Source organism: Thamnophis sirtalis, unplaced genomic scaffold, assembly GCF_051295495.1.
Source record: "Thamnophis sirtalis isolate CommonGarterSnake01/CBP01778 unplaced genomic scaffold, rThaSir2_p1.2 scaffold_7, whole genome shotgun sequence".
Classification (NCBI taxonomy): Eukaryota; Metazoa; Chordata; class Lepidosauria; order Squamata; family Natricidae; genus Thamnophis; species Thamnophis sirtalis.
The window spans coordinates 67,043,278-67,059,121 of NW_028261387.1; the positions used below are offsets into that span (position 1 = coordinate 67,043,278).

A 15,844-nucleotide genomic window follows, 5' to 3' on the forward strand; every position below is an offset into this window, starting at 1 on the left:
GAGGCAAAAAAATCCCTCTCCACCTTTTCATCATCTGAAAGATAAAAAGAACTACAAAATAGCAGGCTAGCAATTCATTAATTCAGCCTCACCAGAAGTAATGAGTTCCTGATGAAATAAAATACAGGAACAGACAATTTCATGTATAGCAATCAATTTACAGGCACTGTTAAACTATGCATGCCTGAAACATCTCTTCTTAAATTCCATAGTATTCAGCTAAAGACTTACAGGCTAAGAATAAATGTTATTTTCAGAGCAGTGATTAAAAAATCATCTGAGCCCATAGCTCACAGATCAAACCTGGCAGATGGATGTCTGATATGACATTACAAGGCTTAAGAAGGTCCTCTTTCCTACTTCTCAAGGTATTGCATCTTCAAATGTTGAAGATTTGGTTTTCTATTTGAAAGGAAAAACTGCTGTTATTCTTTGTGTATATGTTTATGGGGAGTGGGCAGGGGTGAAATCCAGCAGGTTCTGGAAAACCGGTAGCAGAAATTTTGAGTAGTTTGGAGAACCAGTAGTGGAAATTTTGAGTAGTTTGGAGAACCAATAGCGGAAATCTTGAGTAGTGTGGAGAACCTGCAAATGCCACCTCTGGCCCCAGAGTGGGGTGGAAATGGAGATTTTGCAGTATCCTTCCCCTGACACTCCCACTAAGCCACACCCACCAAGCCACACAACACCCACCAAGCCACGCCCACAGAACTGGTAGTAAAAAAAAATGAATTTCACCACTGGGAGTGGGTGAGGCAGAGAGAGGATGTTATATATGTAAATTTACGTAATTTAATAGTTCACAACTTGTTCATTTTGCTCTTTGACCCCAGACACAATATGGTTCCTAGGAGAAAAAGAAACCAACTAATGAACCTCCCTCAAAACTGTCTTAGCCTATAAAGCTACAGTATAATTTGGAACTACCATTATAAGTGACAAATCACGAAAGGGAAGCATTTTTAATATGATCTGGCTACTGAGGCAATGGTATAACCACATCACCATTTTTGAAATAATAGATATACAGATGCCACCCTTGCTTAGCAGATTAATGGAACTGCCTGTTGACCAGATGAAAGGTGGCTATGAGAGAACAGTTAGAGCTAATGTATTTAGGAGGCAGCTTTTTAAAAGATTCCATTCTTCTCAAGTTCCTAAAACTTCCACAATGTAATAAAGGTTTGGTGTTCCTAAGCTTAAAATAGCTATTATTTCCATTAGCTATGAAATCTGATAGCTATTGAAATTCAACAGCACATATTTACTCCATGTTGCTAATACTTCCACAAAGTGTTGCAAAGTCTTCGCAAAGTATTAACGTTTATAAAAGTATAAACAGTTTTAATCCCAACTTGCAGAAAACTGCCCAGTATGTCCACCCCTCCCACACAGCAGCATGCATGACAGTCATACTAGCAAAACAATTGAAAGGCACCATGGTGGTAGCTAGTTGATTGCTTTCCCTAAGTGCTATAGGCAGCTGTACCTCAAGCTTGAGGAGGGCTGGAGCCTCTCAGCAGATCCAATCATCCTGTCATCCTGTCCTAGCAAGTGGCCCAGCTCTGTGAATGCTGGCAGGATAGGAATCAGCAAGCTCATTCTGGACCTATGAGATTCCATGGGCCACTGCCTACAATTAACATTTGTGGGAAGAACAAGAGTCAAGGAACAACGTAGAATGCATGGGAATATCTGCATTTCTTTCTAAATTGGAGCGTCTTTTGGAGGGCCCTTTTTAAAAAAAAATACATCAAATCCATTTTGTATTTCTAATCATGTTGGTATGTTTCTGCTTCCAAATGGCATGGTACTGAAATATAGTGGTTCAACCATTGTTTTGGGATGGCAGAAAAGTTGTTACTCCCTGCCTTTGATGATGAGATTTTTAAAAAGGATATTTAAACCAACCTTCTCCAACTAGATTTCCACCAGAGATGTTCGGGCAACAGCTTTCAGCATGCATTGCTAACATGACAATCCACCCAATCTGTCTGAATCAACTTATTAGTGTTTGGGATTTGAGATTGCTCCCTCCTAACCCTCTACTATCATATTAATCAGGAATGGAAATAACCTTTGGACAAGAAGGTGGTCATAGTGTCAGTCCCAGTGGGTAGAAGAGAATCCACGCTGAACACTAAATTTACCTTCCTTGTGCCCTATAGAAGTGTTGACCACATCTACCAGAAATGGGAAAGCAGCAGGGGAAGAAATGGATATGGGGATGCATGGATTCTGTCTTGTATCCTGCTTTGTATAGAAAAACAAACAATAATAAAAGTTCTCGGTGACAAATGTCCCTAATCCTTATCCAGGATCTCTGCTGGGATCATTAGTTTTGACCTTTCCTGTACATGGTATTGGCTTCTCTGTGAACTCTTAATTTCAGCTGCAGAAAAGCTGCTTGCCTAGAGAAGCAATTCAGCTTCCAAAAACAACACTCTGCATTTCTAATAGGGGAGAAGCAAAGCCACTAGAGCATACACAGGAACTAACTGAGCCCTGAAACTCTTGGAAAGAAGCAGAGGATTCTATTTTGCTTCCCACTTGTTGATTTGATTACTTGAGAGGCCAAAACATAGACTTTCTTTGCTGGTTAATTATTGGACCTATCATTTCCCACTGAAACCTATGCAAAACTGCTTTTCTGTGGTCTTCTCATAAGGAGCAGCCATCCAGAATGCATGTGGGTAATCTCCTGATATCTCCTTATCCAGTGAGGCTTCAAGGAATCAGTCTTCCTGCTGATTCCTTGGTCTTTGCTGCAGTTTCACAGTCAGTTTAACACACTGCCCCTGGAAGTCATCATAATACTTTATAATTTATTAATTAAGCTTGCATGCTGCCTAACTCTTAAAAACTCTGGGCACCTGGTGAAGAAACTTCATAAGAAATATTATCTGACCTTAAAACAAGCTAAGCGTGGTCAAAGTTTGGGCTTTGGTTGGAAGACCAGCAGCAAATCCTTGGACTGGGAGGTAGACAAGAACATGAAAAGATCCTGAAAGGAAGCACTGGCTAATCATTTTTATATTTTTGTCAAGAAAATTGCCTGAACAGTGACACACACACAGACACACACACAGACACAGACACACACACACAGACACACACACACAAGTCCTTTGAAATTTTGCTTGTTTCAAATAAATAAATATTAACTGGTTGTATTTTATAGTTTTTAAACATTTTAATGTCTTTCAATTTTTGATTGGGAACTACCCAGAATTGGGTGAAACGTATAAATGTTTTAAATAAATAAATAAATAAATAAATAAATAAATAAATAAATAAATAAATAAATAAATAAATAAATAAATAAAGTGAGTGAATCTTAAACTACTTTTTAAAATGTATATCTTTCCTTTGTCCATAAATGGAGGTACAACCTAACTATGCATGGAGCATAGAAGTTTTTATATAATCTGAACAAAGGTGGCACATTGTAAGGGGCCAATTCTCTCCAGTTGCTGTCAATATGTCATAGTTCAGCTCAATCAACTTTATATTTAGCACACCAATTAAAATTGTTTTTATAGTCAATAAAACCTGGCCTTTATTTGTGCTCTCAGTTAGGTTAAGGCATCTGAGTATGTTACTACTGTTGGAAGACGGACCAGAATCTTGTGGCTTTTGTGTTTTCAGACAAGAGTCAAAGGGAAACAACCATGGAATCTAGGTAAAATCCAATACAAATAAAGCTTTAGCTTTAATTATACATTCAGAGCATAATAATATAATATATAAATATATATATTTCCTGCATCTTCATCACTTGTTTTTTCTAATTGACCCTAAAAAGTATTTGAAAATTGGCAATCTTTTAGGATAGTTTGGTTCTAGTATGGTAATTAATTAGCTGTGGATTTTTGATTTCAGATTTTGCAAGAATTTCTCTTTAAAAGAGTAAAATGAGCGAGAGAAGCTTCCTGCTGTAAATATATGAATGTATTTCTTAAAATAGCAACTCAGTGTGCAGTGTGCTCTTTCAAACTATAGAGCACAAGAGAACCACAGCCCTATTCCAAAGAACATATCTAAAATATGATACGGGAGAAATAAATGTTGAAGAGAGGAGTATGTGGTAGTTCTGGTTAGATTGAGATACCAACAAAATAAACACAGATGGGAAACATTCCTTCTGGCTGCAATCCTATGAACTCTTACCCAAGTGTTTTACCCACTCATCTATTTCCAAGCAAATATTTCAACAATTATGACACGAGTGCCAAGCAGTTTCCCCCTTTCATTTAAGGCTATCTAAAACATTGGACACTTCCACTTAGCAAAAAATTTAGTCCTTGTACCTTCTGCAACATTGTGACTTTGAGTCCCTGTGAGGATTTTATCCCGCTATGTCAATTATAGTGGGCAGTGCTCATCTTCATTTCAAGGCCATTGAGCCAATGATGTCCAAAGACATTGCCACAGTCATGTGGCCAGGATAATGCTACAGAGCACTATTACCTTCCCACCAAAATGGTATCTATTTATCTATTCACATTTGCATGCTTTTGAGATGCTAGGGTGGCAGGAGCTGGAGCTATGATAGGAGCTCATGCTGACATGTGGTGCTTGGGTCTCAAACCTAGGCCGACAAACCCAGTGTCTTAACTGTCCTTTGCATTGTGACATGAGTGTCCTTAATATGCTTTCTATAATACGTCTTCCCATTTTAGGGCTTTTCTACCCCACAGCTTTAATCTGCTTGAGTGGTGTGCATAAAATGGCTGGAAATTAAGAAATCTCTCTTTCAAATATAGCCTCTTCCTCTACCTTGCCAACTGTGATGGTCTGGTATTCTGTCCAGACCATGGTTCCTAGGAAAAATACATCAAACTTGAAAATACTATATTATTTCTGTGTGTTTGAAAAAAGTACAACATAGATGAAAAAGGCATGAGGCCAACTTGAATGTATGAAAAAAAATCTAATGGAAATTAGATCAATTTTATGGAGATGTAAATTAGCAAATGATTCAGCTCATTGAAGACTTTAGTGTAGCTGGAAAAGAGAGGCCAGCAGGTACATCCCAAGGGTACTATTTTAGCAACCATTCTTGTTTGAAACTGATGGTGAAATGAATCTCCTTTCTTGGGACCAAGTTTGTAGAGCACTGACCATGAAATTAATTTCTGCCAAACAAGATTCTGCATTTCTAAACAATACATGTTGTTATAGATAGCTTACTGCAGAAGTTCCAGTCTTTTTAAGGTGGACCATTTGAAACTTTGAAGGGTTTTTGTGGGCAAACAAACTGGCCATTCAGTCTAACACTTGAAAACACAGTTTTTCCTTATTTAATTCTCTGGAAGATGGCCAGCTTTCCAAAAAATTTCATTTTCCAAGAATGCCTTTGGTGCCCATATATTTGATGTATATATAATGGAGGCTGGTAGTTAGCTTTGTTCCATGAATGAAGAAGGGAGTGGGAACAGGAAAAATCAAAACTTGAAAATGAAGTTGGCAAGGACCTTGGTGGATGGTGGAAATAATGGAACACGCTTGCAGGGAGATTAGTGTTCGCAGGCATTCCACATTCCACAACTTTCAAAAAATCTTGAACTCAAGTACTAGTTTATTTGCTAGTCTGGCTAAGACGCTGAGCTTGTCGATCAGAAAGGTTGGCAGTTCGGTGGTTCAAATCCCTAGTGCCGCGTAATGGAGTGAGCTTCCATTACTTGTCCCAGCTTCTGCCAACCTAGTAGTTTGAAAGCATGTAAAATGCAAGTAGAAAAATAGGAACCACTTTTGATGGGAAGGTAACAATGTTCCATGCACCTTTGGGGTTTAGTTATGCTGGGCACATGACCAGGGAGATGTCTTCGGACAGCACTGGCTCTTTGGATTTGAAACGCAGATGAGCACTGATCCCTAGAGTCAGGAATGACTAGCGCATATGTGCAAGGGAAATCTAAACAACCAACCTTGCCATAGATGAGAAAGAACATTCATCCCATGAAAGTTAGGAAATTCTTCAGCACCCAGGACAGAGATTGAAACAATATTGAAACATGTTGCACTTTAGAATTTAAGGTTGCTTCTCTCCTTGTTTTTTGCAACTATATTTTGGTTTTCATCCAGAGTGGATGCACACAGTGTCAATAATTTATGTTTTCTGGAAAAATCATTCCATTTTCCCCTTCTACACATGACCATTATTTATAAAGGCCTTTTTCCAACCTAGATGTATTGGAATGCAACACTCCTAATCCTCACCCTGCAGCGCATAGAACTATTATTCAAGTATATGAGAAAAGAAGCATTTCCATTTATTTAAATTTAAGCCATTCAGTTTTATATGAACTAACTTTTTTGTAGAGATCCTGTTCCACCCTATACCATCTGCAGGATATGCCAAATAAAGTGGTGGCCACTATAATGTAATCGAAGATCCACTTGTTTTTTTACCTGTGTCAAAATGTGCACCTGCATTAATTTTGTGATTGTGTTAGAAGAGAAAGACAACTGGCAGAGGTTTTGAACCACAAGAGCCAAGCACACTTTCAACGGACTACTTTCTTATTGTCTTAACAGCTTTGTTTGTTTGCTTTTAATATGTGCCCAGATGACTAATCATCTCTGTGAAGATTTAGCTTTATTAGGTGTATCTGAAGGTTATGCTTCCCTTGCATTTACTGTATTATTTACCTATTAGTTCCACCTGAGGATACTAAGGAAGTTGGAGAGGAGAGTTTTTAGGGCAGAAAGAGGTCTGCCTTTTACACAGATGGAATCTCCTGTGCCATAAATGTATCAAAAGTATTCTTGGATATTCTAAAGAAAGGGAAAGGCAAATGAGTGGAAAATCCATCTTGCATTGTAATGGCACTCACACAAGAGAGATTTAATTAAAAGAGGGAGTTTAAGGACAAGCAACTGTCTGTATTATGCAACCCGCCCTGATTCTAAAGGCTTAAATACTTACTTATCTATATACAGTTATGCATCTATAGACCTGGAAAGAAAGAAAAAGAAGGATCTCTCCCCCCCTCTCTCTCCCTTCCCTCCCTCGTCCTCCTTTTCTCTCTCTCTCTCTCTCTCCCTCCCTCCCCCTCTCTCTTGTCTAAGCAATAAATACCTCTACACTTATATACTTTGAGAATAATTCATCAAAAGCATATATACAAACAGTACCCTCACAAAACCATTCCAAGCAAGTATATGATTAGAGCATCTTTCCTCACCCTAGTATTATTTGTATTCATTGGATTGCACTTCCTGTAGTCAGTTGCCTCTGACTACATTACAGTTGCCATTATAAAGTTGCAATCAAGTCCAACATGTGTGTAGGATACCAGACCTAAATTAAAGCCTTAAACCCGAGATAGATATGAGGAGCCTCTATGCAGACAGGATATTTACTCATGGCCTGCAGCTCTTCAAAATGCCATTTTGCTCCATCAAAGCTTTGGTTAAAAGCTTCTTCAAAGTAAAGTTGTGCTATGAAGTGGAGCAATCAGTTGAAGCAGATTGACTGTCCTTTAATTTTTTTTGTCAAACATGAGAAGAAGCACATTTTTATGGTAACCATACAGACCTGGCCAATGCTAATGTTTACACTTCAGATTTTAAATAGATGTAATTGGTGTTTTTCTTTCTAGGCCTTTCAAAAATCAATAGTTCTGAGAGAACAGAAGGATTCCTAGACGAATAGTAGAGAGTGTTTATTTATTGAGCAGTGGAAGCCATTCAGTTTCAGGGGTTTTCCTCATTGCTCATTGCTTTTAAGGTAATCTTGTGTGTGTGTGTTTGTGTGTGTGTATGTGTGTGTGTGTGTGTGTTTGTTTTCATAGATTTTCATGGGTACAGGTCGCCAAGATACTCTCAATCTTACATCGGAAAAGACCCGAATACACCAAGACCTGCATATACCTTGTGTGTGTGTGTGTATGAATATATATATATATATATATATATATATATATATATATATATATATATATATATATATATATATATATATATATATATATATATATATATATATATATATATATATATATATATATATATATATATATATATATATTTTTACAACCCCTGGTAAGCCCCAATTACTAGTCTCCCTTTATTTATTTATCAGCACAAATAAAAACACACACACACACACACACACACATATATATATATATATATATGTGTATGTATGATATATATATATATATATATATATATATATATATATATATATATATATATATATATATATATATATATATATTCATTCATTCATTCATTCATTCATTCATTCATTCATTCATTCATTCATTCATTCATTCATTCATTCATACTGAAGCCAGGGAGATAGGTATATATTTAGTGTATACTAAATATTTAGTATATACACTAAATATATATATATTTAGTGTATATACTAAATATATACCTACCTCCCTGGCTTCAGCTGATAAGGAGGAGGACCTGTGGCTTAATGGTTAAGACATCTGCCTAAGATGTAATACAGCACAGGTTCAAATCCCAGTAAGGGTATGGCTAGCTGATGAGAACTAAATAGCTTGAAATAGATCTATACTAGTCTCCCTTTATTTATTTATCAGCACAAATACAACACAAATGTAACAAAGGCAACAGTAAAATATTGGGCTTTCTGTCTGGATGGTTTCTTGAGACGAGCCGATGGACAGAGAATGGAAGCAGTTAGCTTCCTCCCATAATTGGGGCATACCAGGGGTTGTGACACTAATATACATTAGTGTCATATACTTTAGTGTCATATACATTAGTGTCATATACATACACACACACACACACACACACACACACACACACACACATATATACACACATACACACACACACACACATACACACACATACATACATACATACATACATACAAACAAACAAACAAACAAACAAATAATAGACTGGATTGCATAACATAATAACTTCAGACTTCATAATCACCGAAGAGGAAAAAAAGCAGTGAAGAAAGGTCCTAAATCTGGATAGCTTGGATTTCATTCACACATACCACAAAAACTTGAGTTTCAGTGGTCTTCACACGGAAAACTTGAGTCTTCAGTGGTCTTCACATGCGGGAGCCATAGGGGTGGCTGAGGGAACCACGCCCACGGGAGTGGGTCGGGGCATTACGGTCATAACAGGGAGGGGCAGATATGGCGGGGACTTTAGGGCTGGCCATTACCGGGGAAGGAGGGTTCGCTACATCACAGAGATCCCTCCTTCCGGCCCTATGAGTCCCACTCCGAGGCCAGATGGCGTGGGTAGTCAGGACCCTGGTCTCAGGCTGTTGTCGCTAAATGCCAGGTCTGTTGTTCACAAGGCTCCTCTCGTCCGGGACTTAATTTTAGACGAGAGGGCAGACCTGGCATGTATTACTGAAACCTGGCTGGGCACAGAAGGAGGAGTCCCCCTTGTAGAGATGTGCCCAGAAGGATTTCAGGTGCTTCATCAGCCGAGAGCCCAGGGAAGGGGTGGCGGTGTGGCTGTTGTTATCCGGGAGTCTTTAGTACCTCGTAGGGTCCCTGCTCCGGAGCTTGTCGGGTGTGAGACTCTGCTGGTGAAGTTGGACCTCAAGGGTCAAGTGGGTCTGCTGCTAACGTACCTGCCTCCCAACTACGTTGCAGCAGCCCTCCCCTCGCTCCTCGAGTCAGTAGCCGAGCTGGCAATTGAGTTCCCCAGGCTTATGGTTCTGGGGGACTTCAATTTGCCATCGCTCGGTGAACACTCTGATGGGGCGCAGGAGTTCATGGCTTCCATGACAGCCATGGGCTTGACCCAGGTAATTCGGGGCCCAACCCACTCAGCGGGTCACATGCTCGACCTCGTATTTCTCTCGGAGCAGTGGATGTGTGATCTTGGTCTGAGGGGTAGTGAGACCATACCCCTGTCGTGGTCAGACCACTGCCTACTGAGGCTTGACTTCCGGAGGCCAAACCCCCACCGTAGGGAGGAGGAACCGACCAGGTGGTTCCGCCCCAGGCGACTGATGGACCCTATGAGGTTCCAGACGGAGCTTGGGGTTATTCCTGATACCCTCGCCCACAGTTCGGCGGAGACTCTGGCTGCTGCCTGGCACTCGGCGGCATCGGAGTCTCTCGACCGGATTGCGCCACTACGGCCCCTCCGGGTCAGCGGATCCCGGAGACCCCCTTGGTTCACCGAGGAACTCCGGGAGATGAAGCGCCGGAGGAGATGCCTAGAGCACCGATGGAGGTCCGATAAGTCCGAATCGAACCGAGCAATGGTAACCACCTGCACCAAGGAATACACCAGGGCACTTAGGGCAGCGAAAAGATCTCATATAGCCACCTTGGTTGCGTCCGCTGAGTCCCGCCCAGCCGCCCTGTTTAAGATAACCCGCTCCCTATTAAATAAAAGGGAAGCGGGGGAACCCTTGCAGGGCAGAGCTGAGGATTATGCCCAATTCTTAGCGGACAAAATTGCTCGGTTTCGGTCGGACTTGGACTCCATCCCCGCAGTTCCAGCCGAGGCACAAGAGGATCAGGTGGAACAGCTCTGGGTTGAGTTTCAGGACGTTACCCCCGGGGATGTGGACAAGGCCATGAGGGCTGTAAGTGCCTCCACCTGCGTACTGGATCCGTGTCCCTCATGGCTGGTCACTAACAGTAGTGAGGTGACACGAGGCTGGATCCAGGCGGTTGTGACCGCCTCTCTTCGGGAGGGGAACTTCCCCGCCGCACTGAAAGCGGCGGTGGTGAGACCCCTCCTAAAGAAGCCATCCTTGGATCCAGCTGTTCTTAATAACTATCGCCCAGTCTCCAACCTTCCCTTCCTCGGGAAGGTTGTTGAGAAGGTGGTGGCCTTTCAGCTCCAACGGTCCTTGGAGGAAGCAAACTATCTTGACCCCTTCCAGTCAGGCTTCAGACCCGGTTACAGCACAGAAACCGCTTTGGTCGCATTGACCGATGATCTCTGGAGAGCCAGAGATGGAGGATTCTCCTCCATCCTGGTTCTCCTTGACCTCTCAGCGGCTTTCGATACCATCGACCATGGTATCCTTCTGCGACGACTGTGGGAGGTGGGAGTGGGAGGCACCGTGCTGCGGTGGTTCTCTTCCTACCTCTCGGACAGGTCGCAGTTGGTGTTAGTGGGGGGGCAGAGATCGTCCCCTAGGCCCCTAACATATGGGGTGCCTCAGGGCTCGGTCTTATCCCCCCTACTATTCAACATCTACATGAAACCGCTGGGAGAGATCATCCGCAGGCACGGGATCAGATACCATCAATATGCGGACGATACTCAATTGTATCTGTCCGCCCCGTGCCAACTCAATGAAGCGGCAGACATGATGAACCGAGGCCTGGAGGCTGTTATGGACTGGATGAGGGCTAACAAGCTTGTGCTCAACCCAGAAAAGACCGAGTGGCTGTTGTGTTTCCCTCCCAAAGATTCCACCAATATTCCATCTCTCAGGCTGGGGGGTCAAATTCTATACCCCTCAGAGAGGGTTCGCAACTTGGGAGTCCTCCTAGATCCACAGCTATCGTTTGACCATCACTTGACGGCTGTGGCTAGGTGGGCATTCGCCCAGGTTCGCCTGGTGCGCCAGTTGCGACCCTACCTGAATCGGGAGGCACTCACAACAGTCACTCGGGCCCTTGTGACCTCTAGGCTGGAATACTGCAATGTGCTCTACATGGGGCTGCCCTTGAAGAGCATCCGGCGTCTTCAGCTGGTACAGAACGCGGCCGCTCGAGCGATTGTGGGTGCACCGCGGTTCACCCACATTACACCTATCCTCCGCGAGCTGCGCTGGCTACCTGTCGATTTCCGGATGCGCTTCAAGGTGCTATTAGTCACCCATAAAGCCCTGCATGGTAGTGGATCTGGATACTTGAGAGACCGCCTTCTGCCAATTACCTCCCTGAGACCAATTAGATCACACAGATTGGGCCTCCTCCGTATTCCATCGGCCAGCCAGTGTCGGCTGGCAACCACAAGGAGGAGGGCCTTCTCAGTAGTAGCCCCGACCCTTTGGAATGAACTCCCTGTGGAGATTCGTACCCTCACCACCGTCCAGGCCTTCCGCACAGCCTTGAAGAACTGGCTAGCCCGTCAGGCCTGGGGATAAAGATAGTTGCCCCTCCCGAATGATGAATGCATGTTGCCTATTGTTTTTATTATATGTGTCTATGTTACTGTTTGCATTTCCCCTTCCCTGATTTTATGTGAGCCGCCCTGAGTCCCCTCAGGGAAAAGGGCGGCCTACAAATTTCAATAAAATCACTAAATCACTAAAATCACACATCATTGAGTTCTCAGAAAATTATACTTGCATGAAATGTGCTATTCCATTTGCTGATGGCTCTCCTACCTCTGTTTCACCTGAATTCCCTCTTAAGGGAACTGCTGACAGAACCTATCAGATTTTATGTACCTTGAGCTGCTCTTAGTGCTGCCATAAGGAGAGAAATTCTACTTTAACCATGATACAGGGAAAGATAATGTAAGGCTGTCTTACTTGTGAGCTGAGAATGAGATAAAAACAAAGGCATACGGCCATAGAAGAAAAAAAAAAAATCTTGCCAGAGCATATGTGTGCCATAGTTAGGGGCATCATGCAAATGCAAAAGAGCCACTAGTTTTGATGTTTTCCCTTAAGCATTGCTAATCTCCAGGTATGTCAGAGCACAATATGCAACTATTTTTCAAAAGGGCTCAGCATCAGGATGAAAGAGCCAAGGTGGCGCAGTGGTTAAATGCAGCACTGCAGGCTACTGCTAGATCAGCAGGTCAGCGGTTCAAATCTCACCGGCTCAGGGTTGACTCAGCCTTCCATCCTTCCGAGGTGGGTAAAATGAGGACCCAGATTGTTGGGGGCAATATGCTGACTCTCTGTAAACCGCTTAGAGAGGCCTGAAAGGCCTATGAAGCGGTATATAAGTCTACTGCTATTGCTATTGAAAGAAAACCAGTTTTTGCTAAAGGCAAGGCTGAGTAGCTAAGAGCACTGTCAACTCAGTCACAATGCTTGAGTAATACTTTTGGCTTCTTGACAATTCCAGTTGCTCAGAATACCCATTAATAACAGGAGAGTTTTGATAATTATTTCAAGTAAGCACCAGCAATGCTGAACACCACTTAGGGGTGAAATTCATTTATTTTTGCTACTGGTTCTGTGGGTGTGGCTTGGTGGGTGTGGCAAGTGAAGGATACTGCAAAATCTCCATTCCCATCCCACTCCAGGTGAAGGACACTGCAAAATCTCCATTCCCACCCCACTCTGGGGTCAGCTGGAGGTAGTATTTGCCAGTTCTCCGAACTGCTTAAAATATCCACTACTGGTTTTCCAGAACCTGCTGAATTTCACCTTTGGGTGAATAGTCCTCAGCTGGTCTTTAGCTAAGGCAGCTTCTACAAGACCTCCATGGTCCCTTCCAGCCATATGATTCTCTAGCTTCTTCCCACAAGTTCTACTTCATTGCCCCCGATGAGCTATTTGCTTGTAACAAATTATTGCTGAATTCTGAAATACATTTTACCAACTCCTGAAGCTTGGTGTTTTTTTTAGACATTTTAAAAAAGCAATCTCTTTCAATCTAATGAAAAGAAATGGGAATTTGATGAACTGGACTGATAATAGGATTTGTCTTACACTTGCTTTACTTGCAGAGTGGTCAAGGGACAGGTTGGAGGGTCTTATCTTTAATTGTACAATTATCTCTTGAAGCCTCTTTAGTTTTCCTTGAGTCAATCAATTTACAAGGGAAAATTTCTGGAGGGAACTTCTGTACTGCTTTATTAAATGAGGAAACAGCAGCCATTAGGGAGACTGAAGAGTGATGGAGAGATATATAACAGATGACAAACAGTAACAATCTCTTATCTCTTTGCAACTTTAAGTAAGGTCACAAATACCAACCAAGACATTCTAAAACATCACAACAATAAGACCGAGGTACAAACTTTTGGGAAATTGGAGGGAAGATTTTGATACAGCATTAAATCTAAAAAAAAATTCCTAAATTTTGGCCAGACAACTTCTGCTTAAATGAGTTCAGCCAAAAAAGTTCACATTTTAAAAATATATATATAGAAAGGAAAACAGAAAAAAGAGAACAGTAAAAAGTCAATATAGAAATAGCAGATAAAAGTGCAATAAAATTAAAAATATAGAAACAAAAAAAATATTGATTTTTGATTTTCAAAAGCATCTGCTGTATTATGAAATAATTGTTGATTTTTAATGTTTACGTAAACTCTTGTTACCTGTAATTTCCTTATCAATATGAGAGTGCAAATTAAAGCATATTCTGTATACTGTGGTATGCAAAGATCCCCTCAGAGAACTAAGCATTACCAGTCATAGTTATTTGGCATGGACTGCAGAAGACACCTAGTTTTCATAGGGGTACCTGCCTACATTACAGTCTGACCAAAAGTGCCATTTAGATCAGTGGTGGGAATCAATTTTTTTTACTAATGGTTCTGTGGGTGTGGCTTGGTGGGTGTGGCAGGATAAAGATACTGTAAATTCTTCATTCTCTCCCGATCAGCTGGGACTTGGGAGGTAGAAAATAGTTGGGGGCAGGGCCAGTCAGAGGTGGTATTTACTGGTTCTCCGAACTACTCAAAATGTCTGCTACTGGTTCTCCAGAACTGGTCAGAACCTGCTGAATACTACCTCTGATTCAGATACAATTCAGTTTCCTCATATATACTTTTATATAAGATTTCTGGAAGACTACAGGACTATTATTAAACACATCTTTAGCATTTTTTTTAAAAAAATGGTGGACTGTAAGGAAAAAAAAGATTTAAACTGATAAAAAGATGTATTGCTGATTCTGCCTCAAATGTGTGAATTAAACATTTTCTGCTGATAAGAGGCTGTGCAGAGTTGTGTTTTCTATTGATTTGCCTACTCCATGGAAAACTTCCAGATGGCTCTTTCCTTGCATTCTCTTTGCATCCATTTTAGGGAACTCATTGGGGAGCTGGATGAAATCAACTGTTTCTGTCAGTTTCCCCTTTTAGTTCAAATGATAGGAAAACTCAGTAAATCTGACCATTGGTGTTCTTAGAAGACTAACAGGCCTGTATCCCTAAATAGCCCCACTAACACATAGGAGGGTGGGATGTGTTACTTCATATTTGGCCCGATTTAATTTAATTGGGGACATACTAATCTTAATGTTGAAAGAAAGATTCTACTGCAGCCCGATACCCACCAGATCTACTATTGCCATAATGGCAAACCTATGGCATATGTGCCTGAAGTGGCACATGGAGGCATGTCACCTGGCATGTGCAGCATTGCCCGTTCTTCTTCTGGGTTTTTGGCATGCATGCACATGTCATATTAGCTGGCCTTTGTATGTGCAGCAGTGCAGGAAACCGGAAGAACTGGCCTTTTGTTTTCCAGAGTGAGCACGCGTGCCAGCCATCTGATCAGTGTGTGGCAGTAACCGAAAGGCTTCCTGGCCTCCACGCATGCGCATGCCAGAAACCAGAAGTTCATTTTCTGGTGCGTGCATGCCCCCTGGGCAACTCCTCTTCCAGCCCAGATGAGTGTGTGTGGGTGCAAAGTGCTCCCTTTTTGGCACTCAGTGCCACACGTGCATGCATCCATCACTGTACTATTGTCAACAACTTTTATGCTAGATATGAATTGTATATATTTGAATAAGGCTGAGAAAGTCTTCCTGATGTATGCAGTCTTCGATTGATCTTATTCTGCTACCTGTTAAATATAACAATTTCTTGCTTTCTTCTTTTGTAACTCAACTATCTTGGAAGAAACAGCTATTGGAAGGGGGGGATTCACCCCACCCACTCATTTTCCAAGTTGTCAAGAAAGCACAGCGGGGCAAGCAATAGCAATAGCAAT

The 15,844-nt window shown here is 41.8% G+C and overlaps 1 protein-coding gene across 1 annotated transcript in view; it reads right to left on the minus strand.

Annotated features, from left to right (window-relative positions):
• The window catches only part of DLGAP4 (DLG associated protein 4), a 399,144-nt gene that overhangs the window by 97,778 nt on the left and 285,522 nt on the right, over positions 1-15,844 (minus strand). The window lies entirely within an intron of this gene.